Here is a 10,741-nt window from a genome sequence, read left to right on the forward strand (position 1 = left end):
GGCTGCCATGTTTAATGTTTTAACAAAACAAGTTTCGTGTTTAATGCAATTTTACAAAAGTCTTTTCCAAGAGAGGGGAAAAAAGCTCCAAAGAGTTCCTAAATGTCTCCACTCATATATATAATCTGAAGAATATGCATATAAAATTAATTTTTGGTACAACTTACCAAAAAATACACCATATGTTCTGCTGTAATGAAACAACATTAACCACAGAGATATGAATCAGGTACGTGCTGGTTAGTTAGTAATCTTTGTAAAAACTAAGTTTTGGGCAATGTTAGCCACAATGGATATTTGGTAGCTATGAATAATAGCGACTAGCCATGAAGATTTGAGATGGTCTAATGTTATTTTTTTATTAATTTCTCTAATTACATCATGAACAAATTCGTCTCCTTTCAAGTATTAGACACATTCCATCAAAAACCATGTGGCGTAATCCGTAAAAGCCTCTTATGTTAAACAGTATCTCCTATTTCATTCTTGATGAGCCTTTTAGTAGTTTTATATTTCATCTAAATTATAACCGATGAAAGGAATACAAATATACTTCTTGTGTTCTGAATTAAGAATTTTTATAAACAGGATATTCTAATTTTAAATTATTCTGTTCTGGATAAAGTCTTCATTAAATACATAGATATTCTCAAAGTCCACAAAGGAGATATCTTTAAATTGTATTCAATACCATTTAATATGGAATGATTTCACTTTTCCTCTGGATTAAAAAAAAACACTATTTTTATTAAGTATGTGGAACTGATCCTTTATTAAATTATTCATTTCCAGTAACACACTAGCATTCTGTAATTACTTCTTACTATATTGAAATCAAGTTATAGATTCTTTAAAGAGACTGTGTTTAATAAGTGGCCTAGTTATGTTTAACTTAAAAAAAAAAAAAAAATTACTTTGGGGACAGTACCAGCTCAAGGACTGGTAATGGAATAAAGAACCTGGAAACATAGATATATATTTTTAACAGTGAGGGTAATTAACGAGTGGCATAGATTGCCAAGGGACGTGGTAAATTCTCCATCATTTGAAGTCTTTAAATCAAGACTGGATTTTTTTTTTCTAAAATATATTCTCTAATTCAACCACAAGTTATTGGGCTAGATATAGGAATCACTGAGTGAAATTCTATGGCCTGTGGTGGTCAGAGTCGATGATCATATTGGTCCCTTCTAGTCTTAACAATCTTATGAATCCAAAACCTTTTCTCTCTAGGTCGCTATTTAAAATCCAGCCATAAATCAGCAATGATCCAAAGTTATCATTAACATCAAAAGAATGAATAGTGCCCTTATTATTAAAGTCACCATTACTGCTGATATCCTTACTGGCAGTTAAAAGAACAACTGAATATCACCTTAAAGGAATGCATCAATGTAGATACACTCCCACAGAGTTAAAACAATCAAGTTAATTCCATTGATTGATATTACACTGATTGATTTATCTAATGCTGACAGGGCCTACACTGAACAGTCACAGAGACTGTACTACTCGGCTAATGCCCAGCACTTCTCTCTGTAAACTAGTCTGGAAGCATGTTGTTGGGGATATTATGAGAGCCTTGCAATGCCATTGACCATGTCTCACTATAGCTTTTTGAGAGTATAAATAGAAGACTTCAATTTCTAGCGCTATCTATCGGGTTTCTTTGAAAACCACTACATTCATGTAAAAGGAAAAGGTACAACTGTTCTTCTGTTTTGTTTTTGTGAGTGTTGGGGTGGGGGGGGGGGGGGGAGAAGACATTTCTAACTACAAGTGTCTGACAAATAAGAGAATAGTTATAATTAGATAATCCAAGCTGACAAATAAGGTGTAGATTCTATTAACAAACCACACACCACAGTTCACTGTGATTTAGTCTTTTAGCCACATGAGAACACAGCCCCCACTATTTGAATGGGAGTGACATGTACACATAAGATGCAATCCTGTTGCCATTAAAATAAATAGGAAAACTCCCACTGAGTTCAATAGAAGCAGGAGGAGGAGCATGTAGAGATTATCAGTGAACCTTTCATAGGATCCCATGGTATTTAGTGAACCATATAATGGATCTCTATGAAAACACTGATATTGTTTTGAATTAATCAACCATTAAAAATTACAGTAACATTAACACCAATCACAGAAACTGCTTTCAGAAGAGCGAGGTGATTTAAAATGCATTTCTTCTTGAAGGAAATTATTCAGCTATCATTACCTCAATAAATTACATCAGCTAAAGTCTTTTCCTTGCAAATACCTTAATTTGGCAAAGTTAGCACAAATTCTTCTGTTAGATCTGTACAGAATTGGCTCCAAAAAGTGATTTCAGTGGGGTCTATTGTAAGCAGATGGTCAAACATATTCAGACACCACGATATGACTGCCTCCTATGTTTTTGGTGCCAGAATTTGAGACACAATAGACTTCCTTATTTCTAATTAGTTATGTGAAAATTATTTACCTGAGGTCAATCGTGACTTTCTTATTTTAGCTAGAATAATCTGTTCCCTAACCTCAGAAAAATAAGCACTAGGAAGATTGCTGGATACCTTTATATACTTATTTGTACATAAATATATGTTAATTTAAACATTTCAGTGCAAAACAACATCATATCACTCCTACCCTTGCCACAGCTTTCCACTTCCCAGTGAGTAAAACATCTCTCCTCTCCTCCAACTCCCTCCTTAAACACCATATATTTTGCTAAGTCTTCCAATTACGAGATCACCACTGACAATTTCTCTCACTTCTCACATTTCTACTAGTATCCCATGGATCATATTGGTATGGAATAGATTGAACTTTCCTTAGGATTGTTTTTCCTTTAAGGTTTAAAAATCATAAGTATTATTATTCACATGCATCAATGTAAAAATAAATAACATCAAATATCAATACTAATAATATGGATTTGGAGCACTGTCTGGAGAATTCAGATCCCATAAACAAGAACAATTATTTCAGCAGGCAGTGACAGCCATGTTCTTGCTCCCATATGTTTCATTCTGTTTTTAAAGGGCATTGCACCCATTTTTCTCAGACTCTGACATTTTTCAGCACTCTGAAATTTCAGAAGATAATAGGCACCTTTCTACATGAATGAACTCAGGAGTTTGAACCCAGAATAGCAACGTGAGTGTTTTCCCATACCTTGTTGGTGGTAGAATCATACCTGGATCTTCATCTTTGCAGCTGTTCCTGTACACAGCATTCCCCTAGCTTACAATCTCTTTTCACTATGCTGCTGCTCTAGCCAGTATTCCTGGGATAATGCCATGCAAAGAAGTTACAGCACAGGGCATAGATTTCAGAATAATGAGGAGAAATAAACGGTGAATAGGGCAGGAGACAGCGAATGTGGAAAAGCAAATAGAACTGAGGCATGAAAAATCTGGAAGGGAAGGAACAAAGCTACAGTGGAAAGAGGGAAAAGAAATGAAAAGAATGTGAAGTGGTGTGAGACACCAATGCAGCAGCAACAGACACACAAGTGAAAGGGTGCAGATGCAGTAATCTGATGGCACCATAGCAAACCGCAGGACTAAACTTGAGCTGGTGATGGTTGGGGTTAGGAGCTCTGCAGAGGGATCACCTTGTTCTCTAACAACCTTAGGCAAAATTGAAGGACCAGGCAGAGTGAAAGTCTCCATGGTGCAAGGCCTCTGCAATAGAAATCCTTTAAAACTGTTCTAAAAAGGAATAGGAGAGGAGAATTTTGATCCAGTCCACACTGACAAAACCACCAAGTATAAAAAGTGAGTTTAAAAACCATGCTCGAGTTGTTTTACAATATCATAAGCAAGAGATAGGACAAAAATGGAAAGAAGAGGGTTGCAACCTTTCATGATATGTGACAGATATTTACAATTCTAATTATGTTTAAAACAAGCTTACCCATTAAAACTAATTTCTAATTGCCCAGCTTCCTTAATTAAATCAAGTGTAATGTATGTTGTTATTTTAATCATAGTTATAGGCTGATCCTGCATTCTTTGCACATCCAAAACACCTGTTAAAATCAATGGGAGTTTCAGCTGCATAAGGCATACAGAACTGAGTCCATTATTATGAATGTGTGAAAAAGATACAATATGCAGTATGCATATTTATTTTTAACTATCTTTCTGCCTCTCTCTATATAAATAACTTGGATTCAGTTAGGGATAAAAAACATAATAAAATTAGAATCCCAAAATAAAAAATTAAACAAGTGAAAATTTGATGAATGGAGCTGGAAGATCAGAAATAGTAAGATACAAAAATGAGTAAGGGGAGAATTCAAAGACAACATTCTAAAAAAACAACAACAATAATGTTATTGGCCAGGAATTTTCTCTATGAAAGTTCTATAATTTAATTTATTTAGGTTTACTGACCGAAAAGGGTAAGGAAGCAAAATTTCTGCACATAAAGGGGTATATGGATCCTGCCCACTGTTATGCTGGAGGTGAAGCTGTTACGAGAACAAGCAGCAGGGAAGCATTACTCCAAAGCATTTAAGAGAGCAAAAGGGAAAAAGGTGAGATGTCACAGCTACAGGGGATGCAGTCTACCCACCAGGCCCTCAAGAGGATGTGGTCTGCTAGCTAGAAGGCACATCTAGTCCTCCAGCCAGCTTGTGTATATGCTACAGACGCAGGATATTCTATCCAGGGGCACTTCTGGCTGTTTTCAGCAGCCAAAGTGAGCCCTGTGGTATTCCTCTATGCCTACCCATAGGAATTCTACCCTCATCTGCAGAATTCCAACAGCAGCAAACTCATCTGCTACTGTCTACTTGGTACCCATTCACCCTATCTTGCCTGGCGGTTCTGGCCAGGGCAGGATTTGACATCGTTTGCATTATATAAACAGTAAGATGTCCAGTTATGCCTTTTTTTCTTGGTAGATTTACACAAACAGATTGGGGTTGGGAAGGAGAATGAAAACATTTCTGATGATTTTTTTCAGTACTGAGGTTATATAACACTGTGACAAATTAAACACCAAAGAAGCTAAGTATCATGACAAATTACCACAGTCTCAGGCTTTGAATCTGTTTATCAGACTAGAGAACTTCTTAATAGATTCATAAGCAACGTACCAGTAAAATGTCAAGACATTTTGATGTTTATTCTAGGATTAGCTAGATATTCCATTCATTGAATACATTTTTGAAGCATATGTGGAATACATGGATACTTACGTCTGCACAAACAAAATCCGAGCAACCAAAATCTCCTTTGTTTGCCTCAACACGCCCCCCTTTCACCCCAGATACACACATACACAGAGTACTTCTAAAAACAAAGGTAAAAAATGAGAGGTGCAGTTATATGTCATGGCATATCTCTTTATGTGTTTAAAAGATAAGACAATTCAAAAGAACATTTATATTCACAGTCCTGCTCCTACTGAAGTCTTTAGCAGAACACCCATTGAATTCAATGGGAGCAGGAGCACACTTTTTTAAAAAGGTGAGTATAGTACAATGAAGTTAAGGACATTAAAAAAAAATTCTTGAGAGTAACGTTAACTCAGATTACTTTAGGAATTTATTTATTTACTGGGAGGGCTGGGAATGGAAGGAGAAAAATAATAAAAGTATGAATTAAAATTACTCTCAGTTCCCAAACTTAAAAGAGATAGTGCAGAAGGCTTTTCAATGGAACTAATATTGCTAAACTGTGTTCTTTACAACACATACTATTAAAGAAGCCATAGTATGAATATCTGTATATATCTACAAGCCTGACACAGAAACAAACTGCTCTGTAAACAATATATTTTGAGGGGACTGGTGAGAATAAATTATACAAAGACCAACCTTTTTTCATGCCTTTCTGTTGTTCTGATTTTTGAAGATTTTGTGGTGTACCGTGTTCTACCTAATAAATCAATTGATTTTACTTCTTAGCCTTCTGCATAAATGGCCACTGCAGGATCCGTCTAGATCAGCAATTTAATATCTAACAAGAGCAGATTTCATATCGGCAAAAATATTTGTTATAAAATGTTAGTACTATGGCTACTGAAATCATTAGGAAAGGGACCCTATCTTTTAATATATCTGTTACACAAACATCTTTGCAACAGCATGGCATTCATACATGGATTCAATATTTCACTAATTGGCCATGTTATTTGTGTGAAAATAATATTTCATTTAGATCTCTGCCCCCCCCCCCCCCCAAAAAAATGTTACACTTATCTAAAAAGGTTTCTTCTTCATTACAAAAAATTGTAATGCCCCTAACTAATTCCTCCAACAGCCTCACTGTAAAAATATTTAGATTCCAAATGAATTCCTAATTTGATACCTTTCAGGTCTCTCTCTAACAGATGGGATCTTGAGGCCACCTTAGAGAGGGGAGAAGATTTTTGCAGAGGGGGCGGGAGGATTGAAAGCCAGAGGGGGCAGCCACTGGAGGGTCTGCAGGGCGAGTTCACATATTGTAGCAGCAGCTGTCAAAAGTACAGTCTTCGCCGCTGCTGCCCGGCCCTTCGTTTTCAGGCTGCTCCTCAGGACAGGCCTCCTGTTTCCTGCAGTGCTGCCGGATGTTATATAACGGCCAGGAGAACAGCGCGGCCGGCGGGAACCCCCTAAGATCTTGTCGAGAGAAGGCTGAGAAATAACCTGGCTAAGCCCCCACCTCAACCCGCGCCTGGGGGAGCGCAGAGCACTAGCCGGGCCCAGGCTGGCTCTGCGTGTGCCGGACCTGAGCCGCAGCAGCAAAGGGAAGGTCACAACCCCACCCCACAGACCCAGCGGGCGCTGTTTGCACTTTACCCCCCCGGGTCTCACTTCCAACAGACTTGTGCTGGAGGCGAGTGGGGAAGAGGCACGCTCAGCCGCTGGTGCCTCGGCGGGGAAATCGTCTCCCGCTGCAGGTGGCTGAGTGCGGACGGCTCCTGCCTGGAGGACACCCGCGGGAGCGGTTCGCACCTCCCGGGGCGGTTTGTTTCCTGTTCTCTTCGCCCTGCCAATTAGCGCCGCGGAGTCCGTAATTAGAGAATCATTAGAGCGCGCGCGGGGGTGCGCCCCACACCGCTATCCCCGCGCACACAGCTAGTCCCAGCCCCTCCGCAGTGGGGCGCGGAGAGGCGCATCTGCCACCTCTTGCACTCAGGACCCAGGGCCGCTGGGCCACATCTCCAGCGGCTCAGGAGTCACTAGGTGGGGAGGCTCGGGGACAAAGCGGGGAAGCGCAGCAGGTAACAGCCAAAGCGCCCTGCAGAGAGACAGAGAGAGGGCTTCTGGTTGCGGGGTAGGAGGCAGAGGAGGATCTGCGGTGGGCGGAGGGGGGCAGAGAACGGGGAGAGGGTCTCGTGCCTGCAGATCCAGAGGGTGGGGCAGGATCAGGTGTGTGCAAAACGGGGTCGCGGGGAGACCTGCATGTGCAGAGAGAGGCTGCAGAGAGCTCTGGTGTTGCCAGGGGATCCCTTGTGTGCAGCGAGGCAGCCGTGGGGATCTAGTCTGTGCAGAGGGGACTGCAGGGGGGTGTGCAGAGAGGGGACTGCAGGGGGTCAGGTAAGAGAAGAGAGAGCCGCATAGGAAACATGTGCAAGGAGACTGGTGGGGCTCCAGTATGCGGAGAGGTGGTAAAGGAGGGGGACGGCTGGTAGGTGCGGGGCGGGGGTTGTAGGGCGATCTGGTATCTGCAGAACGGAGAAGGGGTCTGCAGAGGGGGGATCTGGTTTGCGCAGAAGCAATAAAAGGAAGATCGGGCTGGAGCAGAGGGAGTTGTTGGAGCCGGGTTTTAGTAAGAGGCTCCAGGGAGGTCCTGTGGGTGCAGAATGGAGTTGGGGGGTTGGGAGAAGCGCTAGGGAAGAACTGGCATTTATTTCTAGCAGCATCCTTGAAGATACTGAGGGAGGGATCTTGGTCTAACCACTGTTGTCAGGAAATGTGGGTTTCCCAGAAGTGTTCAACGTCTTCCCCCCCTTCTTTCCGCCAAACATTATCCCATGATTCTGGATATTTCAGCATATGCATGAACCTTCTGTGCAGAATGAGACATAATTAAAAAAATAGCAACAACTGCACCCACAATTGTTCGTGTGCTCACAAACAACTCCCTTTCCAGTTTCAGGAATCTCCCTTTTATAGCTTGGCCAATACCTGGGAGGGCTGGAAGGAGGGAAGCACTCCTCGCCTTTGAGATACATCTCCGGTATACGTTTCCTCTTAGTTGTTTTATTCATTATTTTAAAACGTTTTATTCTTAAACTGCCCTTATTGCTGCCCTTGCCAGCTTTTTCCTTGTATTTACTATCGGCGTCGAAACATCCTGCCTAAATTCCCTTAGAGATCGCCCTGTCCCTTAGCTATAAAACATGCTAGATGTCTTAATAACACAGCAGTCAGCGACAGTGGCTTTTATGAAACATTCTTTCATGAGTGATTGGGTCACCGAGTAGAAAACCTCGGTTCCCACACGAGCGCTGCTGATCTGCCTCAACTTGCGTCTCATTTGTTTTGATCTCTTGAAATGAAATTCTCCTTTCGTCTCCTCTCCTTCCCGCTCACGCCTGCCTGTGGGAAATGACTTGGATTGCACACCAGCTTTTGTTATCTCCACCCACATCCATTTCCACCTCGTCCTATCCCCAAGTAAATATGAGCAGCACACATTCACCGAACAGGTTACCATATCAGAGGAATGACCTGAGTGCGAACACGTACAAAGGAAATCCAAAGCTTATTCCTGAAAATATCTTGCATATATGCACGAAAGGGTGGTCCACGTAAAAGAAACATCTGCCACATAAACCAAGAATATCAAGGAAGAAATCGCAAAGATCTCTTTTTCACAGTGGGTTTGATGACCTTGCAGGGACTACTGATCTTGCTCTCAGTTTTCGCATGGTCTGTTTCCACGGGAAAACATAATGACCTTTTCTCGATTGCTTTTCAAGTGATTAGAAATGTCAAAGGCTTTCAGCAAAACCTGACCAAACGCGAATTATTAAGCGAGCAATCAATGCCTGCTTTTGATGTTGGTATTTATATCCTAATCAATATCATATTCAGTCTCTCATCTTAAAACAGGCAAGGCAGCTTGCTGTGGACACAATTTCCCTCCATTTGGTCAATAAAAACAACACCATGTCCAAAGTATTAAAAAAAGGAAAAGTGTTACCCAACTTTGCTCATTAAGATTATTTTGTAAACACTTAAAAGGGGGCAGAGATAAAAGCTTAAAGCAATATGGTTAAGTACCAACATATGGCACAAACGCCTTAATCTATTTCCATCCTATCCAGTTCATCCACTTTCACTAGCAAACACCTCTGCCACTTTTCCTGGGGAAAAGAAATCTGCACCGACAGGATGTCAGACAGTTTGACACTTTACAACCCTCTCATTTTATTCTCTATTTCTACCGGCAACAGAACAACTTCGCCATGGGCATCTAGAGATGTATGTACGTAGGAAAAGGTTTCTATTTATAGATTTAAAAAATGTGCAGTTATGCTCACTCTCCTCCGTTGTCATTCTCCCCACAGACTTTAAAAAGTAATCCTACTCTTTAAATATCGTGCAGGCAAACACTTCACAATTCTCTCTTTTCACCATCACAAGATGTTCGCCCCCTCATCCTTTATTGCTAGCAAATAGCAGGATGATGCAAAACCAACAGCACTTTGTTGTAACCATGCATTTCACCGCATCCATGCAGAAGATACATTGGTGCAAGAAATTCCAGACCCATCAGGAACCCTAAATTAGCATTCAAGAGTAAAGGGAACACTTACAGTTTGCGTTATGCGCTGTACCCTGATGCAAAGGGCAAAACTCAAAAGGGCAGATTTGTAGAGAGAGAAAAGTATTTAATTCAGATCAATGGTGAATCGGTCCCTGCCTCTCTCTCTGCAGCTTAAATCCCCTTTAGAGCGCGCCTGCGAGCCCAGGAGCTGCTTCCACACGTTCCTCCGCTTTGCTCTGCACTGCAGATCGGGAATCCCAGAGAAATTCAAGGTTCCCTTGCTGGATGGAGCTGCCTGCGCACGCGCCGCCACTTCCCCGAGCCGAGGAAGTGTCAGTTTTTGTTCGCCGGGCGAGAAGAGCATGCGCACTAACAACAGCGAGGTCGCTGCCCTTGCTTCTGCTGCTCTCACCTGCTGTCCGAGCTCTGATCCCTGAGCACAAGCGGGTGTGGGGGCAGGGCGGGGGGCAGGGGAGAATAAAATAGGGGGGGGGGGAGAGAGAGAAGTGAATCAGGGAAGGGAGAGTAGAGGAGCAAAAACAGGTTGAAGAGATCAATAAAACGGGGGACCAAAAACGTGGAAGATGGGCAAAAATGGGAGGACAGGAGCAGCAAGATGGGGAGGGAGCAAACGCATTAGGAAGGGAAGGTGGTGGGCCAAAACGTGGAAAAGGGCAAACACGAAAAGACCAACAAAAATGAGAAGGAAACCGGTAGGGGACAAAAACAACAACCCAGAGTGGAGCAACAATGGGCTGGGAAAGAGCAAAAATGTAGGAGGAGGGGGCAGGTGAACAAATGCATGGGGAAAGTGTGGAAAGGAGCAACAACGGGAGGGGTGCTTGGGAGCGTATCAGGAAAGAGGGCAGAGGAACAGAAACAGGAAAGGTGGGGATTAAGGTACATGGGGCTTTGAGGGTTTTGAATGTCATCTTTTCAGGCCTTCTGTATACTCAATTTTTCTTCCATCTTCAAGTCACCTTTAATAAATTGTCAAATACAACACACAATTGTCCACCACTGCACATTTTGAATGGGGC

General features: G+C 41.9%; 1 protein-coding gene across 2 annotated transcripts in view; it reads right to left on the minus strand.

The window, feature by feature from the left end:
• VSNL1 (visinin like 1) overlaps positions 1-9,954 on the minus strand; it is a 125,325-nt gene extending 115,371 nt beyond the window's left edge. Inside the window, exon 1 of one of the 2 annotated variants that reach the window (XM_067544739.1) lies at positions 9,751-9,954. The gene's annotated coding sequence lies outside the window, so the exon portion shown is untranslated. The remainder of the gene's footprint in view (positions 1-9,750) is intronic. The other variant, XM_067544738.1, reaches the window with a different exon arrangement.
• Between the last annotated feature and the right edge of the window lie 787 nt (positions 9,955-10,741).

This window comes from Emydura macquarii, unplaced genomic scaffold (genome assembly GCF_026122565.2).
Source record: "Emydura macquarii macquarii isolate MOO-44397 ecotype Brisbane River unplaced genomic scaffold, CSIRO-AGI_Emac_v2 contig_1027, whole genome shotgun sequence".
Lineage (NCBI taxonomy): Eukaryota > Metazoa > Chordata > Testudines > Chelidae > Emydura > Emydura macquarii.